Consider the following 21,329-nt stretch of genomic DNA (forward strand, 5'->3'; position numbering starts at 1 on the left):
AGAATTGGTTTTAAAAGATCATGATCCACCAGAATCCCCAGCAAATGTTTCAGAAAGTCCTACAGGGTTCCATAGTCCGCAGCATTTCTTCTCTTCTTTTCTTAAATTTTGCTTTTGTTTTTTTCAATTTTGTTCTGCTGTGACAGGTGCAGCGGAGCTCAGACTCCACTGCACCTACTGAGGATGATTCCCTCAGAAGCTCAAGCTGCACTAAGCTGCCCCAAGCTCTCCCTCACAGGCCCCTCATTGGCTGTGAGGATGGTGGGACCTTGGAATCCTCGCCGCTTCCCTTTGAACCTTGAAAATGAGGAGGAAAGCAAAGCGAATTACATCCTTAGGCAGGAGTCCAAGAGTTAAATGTCTATTTTGGGAAAGGTCGAATCAGGGCAGCTGCGGGCGACAAAACCTGCCAGCTACTGAGCATGCTCAGCGTCACTTAGAAACGCACAGAAGTTTCAGAATATACATCACTCCTCTAAGGTTTTAGTAGATACCACAAGGGGAAGAGCAGAAAGAAAAGGAAATTTCCAAGCGCTATAAAACGAGATGAGGCAGAAGGAGCTAGGGAGATGAGGGAGGAGGGCAAGAGACCAACATGAAATGAATGTGAAAGGGTATGGACTGAATCTGAAAGGGAGAGAGGGAAAGAGACAAGCGGGAGGGACACTGGAGAAAGCAAACTATCAAATAATTAGATCTGTTTTCAGTCCCATTTTATTTTATTTTTTCTGCCTGTGTTTCTCATGAAGTCCCAGAATCTATCAGACAAGTCGTAATTGAGGGCATATTTTATGCATAAATAGGAGAGAAGTCTTCTGCATTATAGAAAATAGTTCTTTGCTATATCTCCATCTCTATGTTTACTTGTCCTTACAATAAAAATCTTCCAGCCCCACAACTGCTATTTTTAGCAATGGAGATCTGATGCACTGGTATTTATTTACAAGGTGACTATTGAATAAAAAAAGCAGTGTTTCACTTCTACCACCCTCTTGCGTCCTTTAGATAGTTGTTACAGGTGTGGACTTTATAACCTAGGGTTAACCATTTGGGAATCCAACTGGAGTTAGATGGTGGAAATAGCTTCTCTGGGACCTTTTTGAGAGTTCTTTGTCTTTTGCAAACTTTTGTTTTGCTTGTTTTGTTTAGGCTTAGAGATAACCTATTGGCTACTTCCCACTTTGGTTATTTGATTCAAACAAAGAGTGTTAAAAAAATTTTCCTAAATCCCTAATAGAGGACTTAAACTGCTAAACAGTCAAGCAAAATTCTGCATACTTTTAAATATGTAAAATGTTTAGGTAAGGATAGTGTGTTTTCGAATATGCAAAAGCATTTTTGCTTCCCCACACACCCCCCCCACAACATACATACATTTCTAGTCAACTGGAAGCCTGGGAAGATATGCATAAAATTAGAACAGAGGTTGGCAAATTATAACCCAACCAGTGGGCCAAATTTGGCCTGCCACCTATTTTTATGGCCCTTGAGATAAGAACAGTTTTTACATTTTAAAACTGGTTGAAAACACATACAAGAATAATAATATTTTGTGGTGCATGAAAATTACATGAAATTTTTATTTCAGTGTCCATAAATAAAGTTTTATTGGAACACAGCCACACCCATTTATTTATTTACTTATTTTCTATGGCTTGCAAGCCACAGAGCCAGAGCTGGATAGATGAAACAGAGCCTAAAATATTCACTATCTGGCCCTCTTCAGAAGAAGTTTGCCAACCCTTGTGCTAGAATATAAAACCTGTTTCAGTGTTGAATGATCTTCATTATTCAGTTTACTGTGAATAAAAACTATTCTCCTTTTCATAAGTAACAATAGCCTTAAACTTTTAAAACTCCTTTCCCATGTACCTATATGAATTTCAAGAATCCTCACAGGTCTCTTTTCATTTGTTTGCATTCAATTCAGCAGATTGACTAATACAGATGGCAAATTCATGCAAATTTCTTTTATAGCTGACCATATTAGCAGCACAATCTATCATTCATTCCATTGAGACTTTCTAAGTCTGTATGTAGAGATCATAGTGTTATAGTGGTTATTTTCAAAATCTTTTATTCCTAATCTCACGTTTCTCACGTGTCAAAGTAAGGATCTCTTACCCTTATAAACTTTAATTCTTTATGTCACATCTCCTGACTGTGATAAGACAGGTGGAGGGCCAGGGTAAACTTAGCTGGGGGTGATAGGAGGATGTTCAGCCAGGCAGAACACTTACACAGAGGGTTACGCCGGTCAGCAAGCAGCTGGCAGTCGAGGCAAGTGGCCTGCATCACTGGCATAGGACAGCCACATCAGGGGAGGAGCAGGGCAGTGGGAAATCTAGAAGCAAAGAAGGTTAGAGATCAAATCAGGCCTGCACTTAGTTGTAGGTAGGTCAGTTTATCAACTGATAATGAAGCTAGGGTATAGGAACAAGCTTTTATTGGCTTGAGTGAAAGACTTGTTAGAATGAGGAAAATAATCAAGATAGAAAGACAGAAATTTGGTTACCGGAATTGTGGTGCAGGAAGGTTGGAGGCCAGTTACTAGAACTGGGGAAAAGGTTAATGTGAGATTTGACCTAATGATGAGCCACTTAAGCAGATGTAACTATCACCATTTTAATTCCCTCACCCTTCACTCTACCCTACCCCCAGAGTCAGGGTTGATCCTAGCATCTGAGACCAAGCTCAAGACTTCAGGGAAGGCAGAGGAAGAATTAAGATGATAGGAAAACAGATACATAATTCCAGTTGGAAATATATGATATTTAAGTAAGAAACTAAGAATGTCAAGATACTTCTTTCATTTTTTATATTGCCATGCAATTAAAGCAGAAAGAATGCTAATTTAGTTTGAATTTCAAACTAGGTGAGAAAAAAGAGTGAAAAAGTCACTTGTTACTATAGTAAACATAATTCAGCCTAATTTCCACTCAATCTTCTCAACTTTACATGTGTTTACATGGGAAAGCATTAAAATTTTTCTTAAGAGAGGAGAAATAATCTTAAAAAAAGATCTTGAAAATGAATGAAAGTTAAAAAATGGCAATAATTATCAAATTACTCTGTTCTCAAGTGTGATACTCTCAATGTCAGTGTCACAGTGGACATTACCAACAACCATGGAAGAGCAGGATTAAATAGACTTTATATATATATTAGAGACTATATATATACACATATATTAGGAAAACTACATGCTTTCTAAACAGTAAAACATCAGAAATAAATTTTTATAATAAAGAGACCTACATATATAAGTATATGAATAAAAATGTATAATGTAGATAATATGTATTATGTGTTTAGATAGTAAATCACAGAAGTAAATAATTTTTAGCAGTAAAGACAAATTAAGGTTTAAGATTTGGGATGCATTTCCTTCTCAGCAAATGCTAAGTAGTATTTTATCTGTGCTGTATTCCTTTCTTGAACTGTTTCCTGACCCGAGATTACCTAATTGCCCTACTGGCCCTAAAATAGCACAGCATTTGACTCATTATCTACCAGTCATGCTAGCCTTATTCATGTGAGCCACAAACACAATGAAGATGAGATCTTAGGTCAATATTTCATCTGTTACAAATAACCACCTAATAACTGGTTCATAATGAAATGTCTTTTGCTGAAGGAAAACCCAGCAAATATCTTCTCTGAGGATGTATCTCATAGATTAATCTTTCCTTAGCCTAATTGACCACTTCCACTGCCTCTCTGTGACTGGAAGGAAAGCAGTGACTCTAATCAGAGAGAAGACACGGTTCTATCCAGCTCCCACTTCTTGACTCTTCTCAACAGATTGGTCAACCTGTCCTTTATGTCTCTACCTATAGAATATATTTTAAAAGGTCAGTCAATCCTCTATAAAATTATTTTCCCCTTCTAGTTAATTTAGTTAATTTTACCTGTTTCAAAATGTTGAAAGTAGGAAAGGCTAACGCACTGGGCCATTGCTTCTGACTCGACTGTATGGTTTAGTTACTGAAAAACGATGAGCTATCATGACGAAGACTAATTTGTTCTGAAATGCTATACTCACTTGGTTTAATTCAAACCAATGATAGATATACTTTGGTGAATTTTTGTGACAAAAATCAGTATTTCTATGATTAAACGATGTCTACCAGGGCACATAATCCTATTTTGGCAACTATATTTTAGGCACTATTTCCCAATGATTAGAAAATGTATCATATTTGAAAATGAGAGGTTGCCCAGATTAAAAATCTGGAAAAACAATCATGACAATTGAGGAAAAAAACCATTTTGTGCATTTGTTTGGTACAGGAGATTTCTAGTTTCTAACCAAAATATCATAGAACAGTGTGTAAGATAAACATTTTGTGAGGATATACAAACATAACACAGAAACGATCACTAAAATCAACTTTCGTTTTGAGATTTTTCGGTAAGGTGTTTAAAGTCTTTAGGTCTTTACAGCTAAACCCAGTTTTGATCAAGCTCTCTAAGAAACCCACAAAATGGTAAGTTACTACAGCGCAATATTTCTAATAAACAACAGTGTACTGAATATTGAAACTGCACGTGAAAGATATTTAAAGGATTTGGATGTGGAGTGATGTGGGAATGGAAACATCATCTTGAGGATTGGGATCCATCTCCGTTCTTGCCTTCTTTTTCTCCCCTCAGTCTGTTCTTTGACCTAAAAAGAAAAAAGGCTGAGACCTACACCAAAGTAAAATAAAACTATGGTGGGGGTGGTTTCAAACACTAACCCTGCGGCCACAGCCCGACACTTGATTTCTTGAGGGTTCCTTCGCCCGACCGGTTGAAACTGCTGTGTTCTTCCTCCTTCGGACGCGCTTTCCCCACGGCGTCCCCTGCGGCCCTATCAGGACAGCGTCGCCGCAGAAACCGCAGAGGCTGCCGGGAGGGGTGAAGGAGCCTAACCAGGCCGCAAAGGCTGTAGGGAGGCTGGGCTATAGGTCCGTGGGCCGGAGAGGAGCGGGCTGAAACCGAGGAAGCTGTGGCTTAGCCCTGAACGGAGCCGTCTGAAGTGCAGCTGTCAGAACCCCAGTGTCTTCTCAGAAGTTTTGGGGAGATGAACTGGTCGGGGGCTCCAGGTGAGTCGTGCTGCTGGAGCTTGAGACTGTAGCCTTGCGTCCCTGGACGTGCATTCCCGTCATGGCGCCTCTTTCCTAGGCCTCGGAGGGGAGGGCACAGCCTTGCCTGGGGGCAACTTGCTAGGAGAGGTCTTTTAATCTTCCCCAAGCCGGGGGATTAGCGCCATGTCTCTGCTCTTAAACCGAAAGCAGCTCAGCTTTTCCCCCACTGTCTTTCCAAAAGCTTCACATGTGGGGCCCGCCGTGGGTGAGGTTCTCTGCTCTCCCTCCCCCGCCTCCCGGGTCCTCCTCCTCTAATGAGACCTCTGAGCAGCTGAGCCCTCTTCTCGCCCCTGCTTCTCCTTTTTGAAGGGATTTCTTTGCGTCAATATATCGTCTTTGCACAAATTTGTAAGGCGTTATGGAAGAGGCCATTCCCTGCTGCCCTTAAATCCATTGGGTGGGGGCTCGTATCCACCATAAATCCAATTTAGTTTGTTTTTGCAAGGGAGGGAAAATTGAGCGTTTTTTGCTTTAACTTACAAGAGAATTTGCAATTTGTTTTGTATTTAGAATTGATCACATAAAGGAGGATGAGTTGACAATTTAGCTTTATGTAACCTGTTCATTGCTGTTGACCTTCAAGTCCACTAGGATGGAAATCATGTGGGCCTGTAATTTCGTTTGATCAAATTCCCGAGAAAGAATTGTTTTGATTGAAACATTAAGCCATTAAATACAATTTTGTCACAAGTAGACCCAGGACAGTGATGATATGGTTAGAATATAACACATTTAAATTATTAGGAATTTTATAAGAGGAAAGACAGCTTTTGTGTTCAAGTATTGTAACGATGTCTGATAATTTTAGCAATAGCATTTATCCTGTTGAAGATATGTTAGCATCGTATTTTAGAAGTTTATCTGATTTATTCCTAGCTAATGTTCTAGCATCATGCTTCCACTTTGGAGAAAAGTGAAAACTCACTTACAAACGTCACACAATTTAGTTGATACATGATTATAATTTGATGTTTTGAATTCTTTAAAATGTGAATATTAAATGAGATAGAAAATCATCTTACAAACGCTTAAGCAGTATTAAAATATAGGTGCTATTATTATTCTGTCATATAACTTCTGGTTATTCAGGGAGTAGTATTTTGGTTGCTAGTGGGAGGATGCAAAAGCAATGTACTGCAGGAAACGTGTAGTCTAGGATTGTGTTTCTCAAAATGAGGTAGTCTGCACCTGGAGATATTAGGTACCAGGGGGTTAAGAAACCACAGAAGAAACGTGACACATCTCCCTGGAGCATCAGTTTTATTCACAGATCGGAGGAAAATATATTTTTTAATTTAAGTAAACATGGATATGTTATAGAGTAAAAGGCAAAACTTGTGTGAAGTTGTAAGAGAAAATATGGAATTTTAAATAAATTTTCTTGGGGAGGTTGGGCTCGTTAGGGTCAAACTCCAGATTGGTAATGAAAAAATGAGTGTGTCCACTTTGTACTATCCCAGCAAACAAAGGTAGACAAGATTAGTTGATCATGGCGCTCTGACCATGAGGCCGTAAGGGCCTCAGAATCTGAGACAGTGCTTAGTAATCACTAGCAGTTGATTGGAGCTGCTATAGAGTAGAAGTTTTAATCCTTGTCTCAGACCATCCTTGAGTCTTGTTTATTTCCCTCTGTTGTAGGATTAGTTTTGTTTGAAAATTTTGAGAACTGTTAGGAACTTAAAATACAGACGAGTAACTAGAGAACATTTACAAAGCTCTCTCAGAGCTGCTCCATCAGAGAATTCGGCATTAATTAATTCAACAAATACGTTTTTACTCCCCTGTTTAGGGCATTGTCAAGCTGTATAGTGGGATTCAAAAGAGAAAAAGATAAAACTTTGGACCACAAAAAGAATTTATGAGTGAATGGTGAATTTGAATTAGGTGAATGATTTTAAGACTAGATAGTTAAATGGTACTTAATATATAAAGCTATTTCTAAGAACTTTGTATATTAGCTATTTACTCTTAAGAAGAACCCTATGAGGTATGTACAAATGTTATCCTCATTTTTTGGGAAACTGAGGCACTGTTAATGTTAAGTGGCTTGCCCAAGGTCACCCAGCTAATCAATGACAGTTATTTGAGAACCATATGCTTAATGGCTATGCTGTGCTATGCAGTGTAGAAATACGAGTATTGTGAAAGTGGCACATGTAGAGGGCTATGGATATTTAGAAACAGAGAAATTACCTTAAACCTTGAAGGATAACAGTGTTGCACAGAACAAGCGCTACAGAGAAACAATGAAACACAGGTTCTTAAAAGCTGAAAAGGAAGTGAGATAAATAATTATCAAATTGGAGACCTAGTTTTACCAAGGCTTCTAGAAGAGATGGGTTGGGAGGGCAGTATTAAAGAACCTGAAAGGATTATTTGGTAAGACAGTAGATTGGTCTGCATTAAAGGAAAACACTTGCAAAGAGGCTTTATACCTTTTTTCCAAGGAAATGAATGAAGCAGGCTATAGCAAGTTTGTATTTTGGTTGTAGCAACCTGATCGTATACACTAAATCAAACCAGGGTATTCTTGTTGTGTATTATAGGGACCTGATATACAGTTTAATTGCGGAATCATTTGATAGGAGCGTCTTTACAATTGCAAAGGTCTTTGCAAGTTTTCTTGGCATAAAAGAAACTTGGCATTTAACTTTTTGCTGCTCTTCTGTTTGGGGAGTCTACCAGTCACATGTAAGATTTTTTTTTGTGAGGGAAGGGACTGGTGGCTAGGGAAGAAATAAGCTTTCCTTATTTTGATTTTTAAATTACTTGGTTTGGCTTTAGTGTTATGCTTTGTGGACGTCTTTGAAAGATATAACATTTCATTTCAAACAAAGTCTCATTTAGGGTAAAGAGATTTGGTCTAAGCTGAAACTAATTGACATATCTATGATAGCAGTTCCCAGTCTACTTCCCTGAAACTTGCTAATCAGCCATAATGTCAGATTTTCCAATTTAATGGGTTCTTTCTTTTTTTCCTAAAATTATATTCTTTTTTGGACTTAAAATGCCCTCCCATTTTAAGTCCTTTCTTTTTTTCTCCCCTGCTTTTCTTCCCAAATCCCCCAGTACATATTTTAGTTGGGGCATGTGGGACGCCACCTCAGTGTGACCTGATGAGCGGTGCCATGTCCACGCCGGGATCTGAACCAGTGAAACGCTGGGCCACCTAAGCAGAGGACGCGAACTTAACCACTCGGCCACGGGGCTGGTCCCAAGTCCTTTCTTGACAAAATTAAAAATATGAATCATTTGTCAGTCTTACCAATTAAATAAATTTTTTTTTGTTGTCTGGGAATCATTGACCTAGAACTCTAATCTTTGTTTTGTACTTTTACGTCAGCACTGAGACCCTGTGTTTTCCTAGTCACATTGAGTTGTAAATTTGAAAGAGGACAGGTATAAGCACTGATCTTTTTAATTTGGAAAAGATTATATTTTATTTTCAGTATTTGGTGATTGAGCTTGTTTCACCAAATTCATAGCCACCTCAGACATGAAGGTGGTAGTAAGAGAAGAGAGAAAGGAGAAAGATAAAGATGTGACCAGTCTTTGGGCCTAAATATGCTATTCAGAATGGGATCAACTATAGATCTGAAATACAGCACTATACATTCAGTGTAAGAAGACTTTTTGTTTTAATTGGAGGAGGTTTATTTCTATAACTTAGATTGAAGAATGCAACCGTGTCATAAAGAAGGCACAGATAAAATCCTGTTTGAATTTAGGTGAAGGAGAGGTTTGCATTTGTAAATGTAGGCCTAGAATATTCACCTGTGCAAAGTATTTAGTGAGTGCTATGTACCAGGCACTGTGCCAGGTCAGAGTATAAAGTAACTGAAATTTAGTCTCTTTCTGAGAGATTTATAGCTTATTGGGGGGGGAATATGACATTCCATAAAGTTTGAAAATGTTGAAAGATCAGGGGCCAGAATATATGATTTAAAAAAAACAGTGTGAACAATAGTGAACATGGGGAAAGTTTTAGCTGAGAGTTTGGCAAATCAGAAACAAGGCTAAAGGAAAGTTGATGGAGAAAAAGAATAAAATAAATGTTATGTAAATAGTTGGAGATAAGATTACTTATTTAAATACTTAAAAATGTGTATATGTGTCTGCGTGATGGTGAGGTTGAAAACCAGACTGAGAAGTTGAATTGTCTGTTGGATATTGAGGAGTCATTCAAATTCAGAAGTACCACAGTGAAAGTAGTATTCTATGACTGTTTGTTTGTGGTGCTAGTGGTGTGTGTTGGAATATACTGGTGAAGACTCCAAGACAGTGATACCAGTTAGGATTCTTCTGGGAGAAAATAATGAATACTATTTTTCCATTTTCTTGTATGACTATATATTTTCCAGATCAAATCAAAACCAGTCCTAGGGGCGCGGTGGCCGAGTGGTTAAGTTCGTGCGCTCTGCTTCGACGGCCCGGGGTTTCACCAGTTCGAATCCTGGGCGCGGACATAGCACTGCTCATCAGACTATGCTGAGGTGGTGTCCCACATGCCACAGCTGGAAGGACCCACAACTAAAAATACACAACGATGTACTGGGGGTCTTGGGAGAAAAGGAAAAATAAAATCTTTAAAAGCAAAACAACCCCCCAGCAAGCAAAAACACCAGTCCTATGTGAATTTGGGTTAATTATTAAACCTCTCTGTATAGGAGCAGATCAGGTTGTGAGGGACCTTCATAATGGAAAAAAGAATACAAAATTGTGACCAAAATTAGGTATAGGGCTTGGAAGGGGAATATGCAGATGAAGGGCTCTGAACTTAAGTTTAATTAGCTTTACAATAAATTCTCTTTACTGTGAATTAGCCTCTGTCCCTGCATCTCTTTCTTCATCTGTTAAATGGGGATAACACTTAAATGTACGGTGAACATCATCCCAGTTTGCCTGAGACAGTCATGGTTTATGCCTGTGATCCTAGTGGCACGCCCAGTTTAGCATTTGTTTTCGGAGTTTTTTTTTTTAATTAAATATAAGCTACCATTAATGGTTCCGTTAAAATGAACCCAGATAGATTCAGTGAACATCCTTTTTTTTATTTTAACCTCTGCCATGGTCTGTATTAGTGCATGAGCAACGTGTGCGGTGAAGAACGTTCTCACTTTAACATGTGGTTAAATCTGAAGACATCCAATGATAACCCAGGCCTGGCACTTTCCAGATAGAAAGTAACTAACAGCTTCTTTTAAAGATAGCATGAAGGGCACTTGCTGATAAAGTGTGCTGAGACATGAGTGGCTGGGTACAACTAACTTGCTGGATGGGATGGGAGATTTGTTGCTGCTGTCTCTGCTAGCCACTTGTACCAGCTGGTTGTAACATTGCATTCTAAGGTCTGAGAGATTTGTATAGCCGCCATGCCTGGGAGTGGGGTCAATAGGAAACATGGAAAATTTTAGATTAGGTGTAAGTGAAATATTTGCTAGGAATAGAGGCTAATCAGTCCTGTCAGAGTGCCTACAAAGAGTAGTAGGAATGTTGTTGCTACAGTGGTTTTGTCAACAACCGTTTCCTTTTTTCATAGTGTTTAGTAATGCTTTTGTAACCTTTTGGCAGCAGGGAGCTCAAATAAAGGAAAATTAATGCTTAATGATAAATACTGATGTTTTGTTTTCATTTGAGTTGATGAATCTATAACTAGTACACAAAATGTTTGCCAGCATTTAGCATCTCTCATGGTCACATGACAATCTGAATGTTAAATCTGCTGAAAAAGCATCAGAGTTACTTTCAGATTTGGTAGTTATTTTAAGGAGATTATAGCTGCAGACAATAGTTTGACGCATGTAACTGCAGAACATTAAAGATAAAATTATTTCTGCAATGATAATATAAATAGAAATTTGATGGATCATAGCATCTTGGGTAAAACAGGACTCTTACTAAGTGTGTAACCTGTGTAGCCAAGATACACTTGGAATTGGTTGTAGTTCATGTATATTTCACAGTTGTAGTCAAAGAGGCTTGATATTTTACTGAACAAAGCTACAGTTGTCAAAATTTTCATTTTTATATACACAGTTAATGTAACTGAATTACACTGTTTTTGAGACAATACTGATGTTGAATCCAAAAGAATACTTTGGCGTGTTGTTATAAACTTGCTTTCTTTGTTGCCTTTTATTAATTGGATTTCATAAACATTTGACTCTTTGAAGAGTTACTTGATAAATCAATCTATGTATCCTGCATTGTTATTGAACATTTTTGCAAACAAGTCCTCTAAATTTTGATGACATTTTATTCAAAAACAGTTGAAAATATTTATTCAAAATATCCCATAAATGGAGTGAAAAACTTCAACTTTAGAAGCTTTTAGTGAATTATAATTGTTGAAATAAAGTTTTTAAGATTTAATTGTGAATAACCTGAAATACACATCTGTGTTGGGCTATCATTCACAATCTAAGATCTCTTCATTGTATGACCCAGGAGATGGCTGTTCATGTTTATCATTACAGCCTGTAACTATGAAACAATATTTTCCATGTGAAAGTACTATAAGAATTCAATCTCTAAGAACTTATTTTAATTAGGCTCTGTATTCTGAATATTAGGTGGATTTCTGCCTCATCGATTGACACTTTTTTCTCAATACCATACCTTTTGTAATTCATATTACTCTAAAAACTTTTTCTTGTATTGCAAGAGATTTATATGAAAGCCATAGCATTCTAATGTATATCATTACTATTCCTGACACATCAGGTGGACCTGCTTTAGTTTTGTGGAAAACCAACCTAAGTATTTTTTTAGGCTAGTTACTGTCCTGAATCTTAATAAGTCTGCTAGCTAACAATGTTAACATTATGATGTCTTAGGTTAATATTAATTTCACTGTGACACAAGCCATAAAATAATTTTTTCAATTGTTAGTTATTGCTTTATTAATTTTGTTTACATTTTTCACTTTGAATCACACTTAAGATGTTATTACAAGATTGTAACAATCTGGAAACGGTTTCTTTGCATGGCACCTCACTAAAAAGATAAACTAAGCAGAAAAATAAAAAGCAAAACAAAATAAACAAAAAAGAAAATTAAAGACTAGCTGACAGTTAAGATATGTGACACCCATAGTATTTAATCCCTAATGTAGTTTCAACATCTCCTGCGTACTCCATGTAAAATGTACGTTCGTGTTGTTCTTGATGTTTCCTTGACCACATTACTGCCTGTCTTTTTTTTTTTTTAAAGAAAGTATTTCTTTAGCGTTTTCCTTTTAAATCTTTGCTTACTAGAAAGAATGGCAAGGGGCAGAATGCCCTGTTATATTTTTGTAGTCAGTATGGTTTTATTTCTTCCTTTCTCTCTCTCTTCTTTCCTTCTCCCCTTCCCTCCCTTCTCCTCTTTCTTTCCCTTTCTTAACCTCTTTACACTTCTCTATTTTACTTTATTCTTTCTATCTTAATGAAGAATAAGGTAGTGTAATCTATATCCCTGCTTCCCACAATTGATAACTTGTGGAGTGTTCTATGAAGAAGTTATGGCCTTTTGATTTTATTTTCAGTATGTAGCTATAATGGCAACTAATATTGTTCACTTAAACTTTTACTGAAAGAGATGGTTGCAATATATTTCTTTAAAATCCATTTTCTAGAATAACATAGTAATTACTGTTAAAGAGATGAGCTTCATTCCCACCTCCCCACACCTAAATCTCTGGTAATTTAAATTTCCGGACAAAAATTAGAGAAACTCTTAAAATTGTTTTTTATAAAGTGCATATAAATTTCATGAAGAAACTGATGTTTGAATGGGGTCTTGAAGGTATTGAAAGTTTTCAGTACAAAATATGGTGGGAGGAGTCTCCATATATGGAGAAGAAAAACTATATTTTCATTTGGTCGGGTGTTGGAATACATGAAACGCAGGAATGGAAAACAAAGTTGAAATCTAAGTTGGGGCAGGCATGGAAGTCACGTCCCTAAGTGATAATCAGAGCTGTGTTTTATTGCTATTACCAATGTAGTAAGAAATATAGAGAACATTTGCATAAAATCAGGAGACTCTTTAATGTATAATTATGGTAGCTAGCTACATACTTAATATTGCAGTAGTCAAAGTAGCAAATGACTTCTGAGGATTCACATTTTATATATAGCAAGCTATTTTAATTATCTGCACGTTTTTCTTTTCTCAGATATAAAATTCATCTAGTTTACCCCATTATTTGGGGATATATTCATTTGTTCTCCTGTCTTTTCTATCTTATTTTTTTCTACCTTTATTGAGGTATAATGGACAAATAAAATTGTAAGATATTTAAAGTATACCATGTGATGGTTTCATATATGCATACATTGTGAAAGTTAATTAACACATCCATCACCTCAGATATTTCTCTTTGGTGAGAACATTTAAGTTCTACTCTCTTAACAGATTTCAATTATACAATACAATGTTATTTTGTATTAACAAATGGTATGGTTACCATGTTATCCTCAGAACTTATTCATCTTATAACTTAAAGTTTGTATGCTTTTACCAACCTCTCCCTATTTACCTGACCCCCCAGCAACCACTTGTCTGTTCTCTGTTTCTATGATTTTAACTTTTTTTTAGATTCCACATATAAGTGGTACCATGTCCTATTTGTCTCTGTCTGCCTTAATTATCTAATGCCTTCCAGGTTCATCCATGTTATCACAAATGACAGGATTTCTTTCTTTTTTTGTGAGGAAGATTGGCCCAGAGCTAACATCTGTTGCCAATCTCTCTCTTTTGCTTGAGAAGATTGTTGCTGAGTTAATATCTGTGCCAGTCTTCTTCTACTTTGTGTGGGATGCAGCCACAGCATGGCTTGACACGTGGTGCTAGGTCTGTGCCTGGGATCTGAACCTGGAACCCCGGGCTCCCAAAGTACAGCATGCGAACTTGACCACTATGCTGCTGGGCTGGCCCAGGATTTCTTTCTTTTAAAAGGGTGAATGATATTCCATGGTGTATATATATACCAAATTTTCTTGATCCATTCATCCATTGATGTACTCTTAATCTGCTTCATACCTTGGTTGTTGTGAATAAGGCTCCTATGAACATGGGAGTACAGATATCTGTTTGAGATGTTGATTTCTCTTTGGATATATACCCAGAATTGGTGCTGTCGATCAAATGGTAGTTCTTTAATTTCTTGAAGAACCTCCATGCTGTTTTCCATAATGGCTGCACCAATTTATATTCCCACCAATAGTGCACAAGGGTTCCCTTTTCTCCACATCCTAATATTTGTTCTCTCTTTTCTTTTGATGCATGTCATCCTAAAGGACATGAGGTGATAAATCATTGTGGTTTTGATTTGCATTTCCCTGAGCGTTAGTGATATTGAGCACCTTTTCCTGTACCTGTTGATCATTTGCATGTCTCTTTTGAAAAATGCCTATTTACGTCCTTTGCCCATTTTTTAACTAGGTTATTTGTTTTTTGCTGTTGAGTAGTATGAGTTCCTCATATTGTGGATATTAAACTCTTATCAGATATAAGATTTGCAAATATTTTCTCCAATTCCATAGGTTCCCTTTTCATTTTGTTGATGGTTTCCTTTGCTGTGCAGAAGCTTTGTAGTTTGATGTAGTCCCACTTTTTAATTTTTGCTTTTGGTGTCAAATCCAAAAAATCATTGCCGAAACCAATTTCAAGGAGCTTACCCCCTGTGTTTGCTTCTAGGAATTTTATGGTTTCAGGTCTTATATTCAAGTCTTTAATCCATTTAGAGTTGATGTTTGTGTACAGTGTAAGATAACGGTTACAGTTTCATTCTTTTGCATGTGACTGTCTAGTTTTCCCAACACTATTTATTGAAGAAACGGTCCTTTCCCCACTGTGTATTCTTGGTTCCTTTGTGATAAATTGAATGACCATATATTTCTGGCTTATTTCTGGATATTCTATTCCGTTGGTCTGTCTGGCTGTTTCTATGCCAATACCATACAGTTTGATTACTGTCACTTTGTAATATAGTTTGAAATCAGGAAGTATGATGCCTCCAGCTTTTTCTTTCTCAATTATGCCTTGGCTATTTGGGATCTTTTGTGGTTCCATACAAATAATAGGGTTGTCTGTTTTATTTTTGTGAAAAATGCCACTAGAATTTTGATAGGGATTGCATTAAATCTGATATGTCATTTGATTTCTGGGCTTTCAATTCTGTTCCATTGATCTGTAGGTCTGTTTTTTCACCAGTACCATCCTGTTTTGATTACTATAGCCTTGGTAGCTTTGAAATCAGGGATTGTGATGCCTCCAGCTTAGTTCTTTTTCTCAGTATTGCTTTAGCTGTTTGGGGTCTTTTGTTCTTTATATGAATTTTAGGATTCTTTGTTCTATTTCTGTGAAGAATGTCATTGGGATTCTGATTGGGGATTGTATTGAATCTGCAGATTTGCTTTAGGGAGTATGGACATTTTTGTTGTATTTATTCTTCCGATCCATGTACACGGAATATCTTTCCATTTCTTTATGTCTTTATCCAATTTCTTTCAATATTGACCTTAATAGTTTTCATTGTATAGGTCTTTCACCTTCTTGGTTAAATTTATTCCTAGAAATTTTATTCTTTTTGTTGCATGATTGCAAATAGTATTGTATTCTTGAGTTCTCTTTCTCTTGGTTGTAATTACAAATTGCAAAAATGCAAATGATTTTTGCAGTTGTTCCTTTTCTCTTCCATTTTTCTGTTATTGTTGATTGTTTCTAATAGCTTTCCAATGGATTCTTTAGGGTTTTCTATATATAAAATCATGTCGTTTTCAAACAGTGAGCATTTCACTTCTTCATTTACCTATTTGGATGCCCTTTACTTCTTTTTCTTGCCTAATTGTCTCGGCTATGCACTCAGTACTGTTTTGAATACGAGTGGTGAGGTGCGCTGCCTTGTAATCTCTTTGTTCTCAGGGATGGCTTTAGTTTTCCCCGTTACAAGGTAGTGTTGGCTTGGGTTTTGTATATGTGGCTGTGTATGTTGAATGCTGCCATTTTGTGGAAGTTTTCATCATAAATGGATGTACAAGATCTTGTGAAATGCTTTCTCTGCATCTGAGATGATCACGTTTTTATTCCTCCATTTTTGTTAATTTGATTGTATCGCATTGATGGATTTGTGGATATTGGTGTCCCTGTGTCCTGGTATAAATCCACTTGATCGTTAGCTGAGATGGCATGAGATTTTGCTGCTCGGTTTGCCAGTATTTTGTTGAGGGTTTTTTGCATCTCTGTTCATCAGCAAAATTGACGTAATTTTCTTGCATTGTTATCCTTGTCTTTGGTATAAAGCAGTACCATGCTTGTGCAGGCGGCTGCAATGCTTTGGTCTTCCAATTTTTGAAATAGTTTGGGGATGGGCTTCATCTTTTGAATGTTTGGTTAATTCTTAGAGAAGCCTGGTCCTGGACTTTTATTTTTGGGAGGATTTTTGATTACTGTTGCGTCTCTTTACTTGCTGATTGGTGCTTTTAATTCTCTATGTCTTTGCTGAGTTTAGCTTTGGCTTAGGTGTGTAAGTCTAAGAATTTATCCATTTCTTCTGGATTTGCAATTTGTTGGCATATAGTTTTCTAGTATTCTCTTATGATCCTTTGTATTTCTTGATCGGACAATTTCTCTTTCATTTCTAATTTTATTTAGGCCTCACTCTCTTTTTTCCTTGATAGGTCTGGCTAGGGTTTGATAATTATCTTCTCAAAGAACTAGCACTTGGTCGTTGATCCTTTCTACATTTGTTAGCTATTTCATTTATTTTGCTCTCAATTGTTATTATTTCCTCCTTCTGCTAACTTTGGAGTTTTGTTTGTTATTATTTTCTATTTCTGTTCGTTGGTGCAAAAGTGTTTGCTGAAGATTTTCTTGTTTTTTAAGGGTGAGCCTGTCCTTCACTATGATTTCCCTCCTAGGACCACTTTTGCTGCGTCCCTGTAGGTTAGTGTGGTATAATGTATTTTCATTTCATTTGTCTCCAGATATCTTTTGAGAATTTCTCTTTCATTTCTTCAATGATCCATTGGTTGTGCAGTATATTTGTTTAGCCTCCACATATCTGTCACTGCAGCCACTATTGTAGTTGGTTTCTAGTTTTCATAGCATTATGAATTCCTGAGTACGCAGGTAAGTTTCCAGTCTTCTTAAATTGACCAAGGCTTGCCTTCTTTCCCAACATATGGGTCTATCTTTGAGAATGTTTCCATGTGCATAGAGAAGAATGTAGTACTGTTTTATATGTTCTATTAAGTCCATCGTCTGAATTTTTCAGCTTTAATTCCATTGACTGCTTATTGACTTTCTGTCTAGATGATCTGTCCATTGATCTAAGTGGGGTTCACAGGTCCTACTATTATTGTAATGACCACTTCTCTTCTGGTTTGTTGGTTACTTTGTACTTTGGTGCTCTATGTTGGTTGCATCAAATACTGTCTTCTTATTGAAAATTCGTATCACAATGATCAATCTGTGAGCTCGAAATGGGGTTTGAAGTCCCTGCTGAGCATTTATTGCTGCCTATTTCTCCCTTTGCGTTCTGTTTTATATTTGCTTCCATATATTTAGGTGCTCCAATATTTGGGTGTAAATATTTACAGTTTTTGTGTCTTTGATGAATTGACTCTTTATCATTTTGCCATCTTCTGCTGTCTCTTGTTACAGTCTTTGTCTTCAAGTCTATTTTGTCTTGAAGTGTCTTTACACCACACGCTTTTGGTTTCCCTTTACTCCTGTCTCCATGCTTTCCTTGCTAAGTCTCTGTTTCGCCTTGTCCGTAATGCTGGAATGCTATGGTCTCTTGTGAGCAACATATGTTGGGTCTATATTTTTTTATCACTGTTAAAAATATTTACATACCCAGTAATTATTTACACGGATGGACTACCATGGCAGTTTTGTGTTTTTCTGGATTTTTTGTAATTCTTCTATTCCTTTCTTCCTCCTCTTGTTTCTCTTCCTGTGGCAGATTTGATAGATTTTCTCTATGTTTCTTTGAAATGCTTTCTCTTTGTCTTGTGTCTCTCCTCTGGCCTTTTAACTTTGTTGGTTACCATGAAACACCAAAACATATACCCCTTTCTCACTCATGTTGAGCCAGGAGATGGCTGCGTGGTCACCATTCCTGTTAAGAATACCTTCTTCTGCAGTCTGTGGGTCCTGTGGACTCAGCCAAGTGGCACCAGAGCTACGATGTTTGAGTCTGTCTGTTTGAGTAGAGTCTGTGGCGGCCCGGAGCACTAGATGTGAGTTAAAACCACCACTTCTCGGAGAAGGTGGGGTTAAGTTCCTTCTGACCTGGCAGCATTATGTGGCGGGGTGGGGGATTATAATTGAGAGTGTGTCTCAATACTTTCCTACCTGTTCAACCTGGGGTATTTTGGCCCCGCCCGTGTGTCAGTGGCTTCAGTCTGGATTCTGGATCTCTGGAAATGCTCCAAGTGTGGCTATTTTGTTTGGTGTGTCTGTGGGGAAGAAGAGAATAAGATCTCCCTGTCATCTCAGTTAACACTTGGGGAGAAAAAGAACAGTTTACAGTTTTATTTAATTATTTTAAAACAAACTGTTAGAAGCAATATTGGGACTATATATATATATATTTTTTTTTTTCCACAGGCATAGCCCGAGTAAAGTCAACGGATTTAATCAACTAGTTTAATTTTAATCTGCATCTACTGGTGGACATTTGTACTCACTGGCAGCCAGCATCTGGGCCCCCGCCCCAGCATCTATCATGTGTGAGGAGTGTTTCCCTCTTATCAGGTTTGGGTGATAAGGCACAGACCACCTCCTATGTGAGATCTTTGGGGAAAAACCCAGACATTTGTTCCTATGCTTTTAAAAATAGCAAATGTGACATGTGACCTAAGCTGAGACTTAGTCTCTTGTCCTGTTACTTTTTGAATTAGAGGCTAGTAAGCACAAAGAGTAGGGACTACCAGGCTTCTGTGTGTGTGGGTGGAAACAGTTGCAAGGCTTTATTGGGATTAAATTTTAATGCCAGGTAGGTACCAGGGGGTGGTGTTCCTGTAAACAAGTGGAACTGGGTGGGTCAGTGGTGTTTAAATTCTTCTCACCAATTGCTGGCAGTGGTGTTCTTAGGAGGCTAATTGCCAAGCCCAGGTTTGACTGTGGTACAGCTCCTGAACTTCCTTGTTCTTTGGGTGCAGTGCAGCTGTAGCCCTTGTTGTGTTTGTTTCGTTACCTGATTTTACTTTTAATAATTATTTTCTGTTTCAATTAACCAGGCTTTCAATTTCTTGTAACAGAATCCTAACTGATGCAGATTTTCTTTTCTAGTGCAGGTAATTGAGTGACTATGTTGGTAACATTTGAACATAATTTTAGTAGCATTGGTTACATAATAATAATTTAAGAATGTTCTTTTACCATTACTTGCTGACTTATATTGGATCTTTCCCTTTCACTGTGGTCTAGTGTTAATGGCTAATCTAGCAGTGGTCAAATCCCTGAATTGGTATAGCAGGCACATGGAATGAAGTTATAGATGCATAGAATTTGGTGAGAGCTGCAAGAGCGATATGGACATGGAAAATCATACAGGGTAAAATCACTTGATTTATACCTGCAAGGCTTGTGTTGGCTTTATTTCGTCCTAATTCTATTGATCTTTATAATGTAGAACTTCCTTTCAGTGGATTTTCTTCCTATATCTCTGTAATCTGGATTGTTTTAATACTGCTGGCTCTGTCATACTTCTTATATTTTAGGACTTTGAATGCTGCAACTCTCTTTTGAGGAAAGATTGGCTCAGAGCTAACTGCCAATCCTCTCTTTGCTGAGGAAGACTGGCCTCATTAGCTCCATGCACCCTCTTCCCTCTCTCGCACCTCTGCGTGCAGGACGCCCACTCCCAAGCATGGCTCTGGCGGTTCCTGTCCAACCCTGGATCCAGACTTGGGTGAAGGCTTAATTTTAAGCAGAATCACCCCACTTAACTGCTGCACCACCAGGGTCAGCCCCCACTAACTCGCACACCTTGATTTTAAAAATAGTGGAGAATAAACTAATCTACAATACCTCTCTCAGCCTTTAGCGTTTGATGGGTCAATGAAATGAATTTATTTCCTTTTCTTTTCTAAAGTTTGAATATAGCAGATACTAACTTATGTAAGTGGATGCAGGCAAAGTCAAATTCTTTGCTCATTGAACTCAAAATGAATCAATTAAAGACCTAATATTTGGAAGTATGTTCAAGAAATTACAAGTTCAAGTAAGTACCAAGAATCCCAAATTGACTTCAATACTTTGTCATTCATGTAGTTTATGAAAATCTAATTTAGGAAAATGAACAGCATATATTCTGATTGAAATTCTTGGAAGACCAGTATAATATCTGGTTGAAAACTTTAAAACAAAATATGAGGTTTCAGTCTGGCTCTACCATTTAATAGCAATTGTGACCCTTGGGCAAATTATGACACTCTCTGCATCTTAGTTTCTTCATCATTGTGATAGGGATAAAAATAGAACCTGCCTTTAGAGTTCCTGTGAAGATTAAATGAGTTTGTACACGTAAGTATACAGGTATCTAGAATTAAGTTATATGGTACTCATCATTAGCAATTATTATTTTCATGTTATTATATAATCTCATGTAGCTAAAATACATTTGTCATTTTACTTATATTCTTATAAATCTTGAATTTGAGATCATAGTTTCATGTATCTTAAAAAGATTTATTGTGCATATCCGCTTATCTTGTCACTTAGAATGTTTTATGGCATTCTATAATATTAATAGAGCAAATAATTTATAACTTAATTACAATATTGCACTATCATGGGATTCGTTGCAGTGTTTGGCACAGAGATCATAGTTGTGAAGCACATCCATAAAAGCTAAGCTGTGTTTTAAAGAAGTTATGAGATTTCAAGTAGTATAGCTGATATAGTAATGTAACTGAATTGCTCTAATAATAAACTTAACATTTCTTTTCAATCCTATATAGATTTTTGGTCCTTTCTCCACTTCATAATGGTAGAAGTAGAATATTGAAATACAAGGAAAATTAAAATGGCAGCATTGACCAAGAATAGTGCTATCATATTTAGAGAATGTTTCAGTGGTACCTCCTTGCCAATGCATTGTGATTTCTCATTACTTATCTTGATTTTATAATTCAGATGTATTTTATGCTTCATTATTAATGATAGGTGTAAGTCTTTCTTATTAAATATGATTTTCTATCT

The 21,329-nt window shown here is 37.1% G+C and overlaps 1 long non-coding RNA gene across 1 annotated transcript; it reads right to left on the reverse strand.

Moving 5' to 3' along the window:
• Positions 1 to 227: 227 nt before the first annotated feature.
• Positions 228 to 4,831, reverse strand: LOC138922792 (uncharacterized). Its single transcript, XR_011435910.1, has 3 exons — positions 4,743 to 4,831; positions 2,241 to 2,344; positions 228 to 297 (listed from the first exon to the last, which is right to left on the reverse strand). It is a non-coding gene; the product is annotated as an uncharacterized lncRNA (long non-coding RNA).
• Between the last annotated feature and the right edge of the window lie 16,498 nt (positions 4,832 to 21,329).

Source organism: Equus caballus, unplaced genomic scaffold (assembly GCF_041296265.1).
Source record: "Equus caballus isolate H_3958 breed thoroughbred unplaced genomic scaffold, TB-T2T unassigned-0002599, whole genome shotgun sequence".
In the NCBI taxonomy this organism is placed as follows: Eukaryota; Metazoa; Chordata; class Mammalia; order Perissodactyla; family Equidae; genus Equus; species Equus caballus.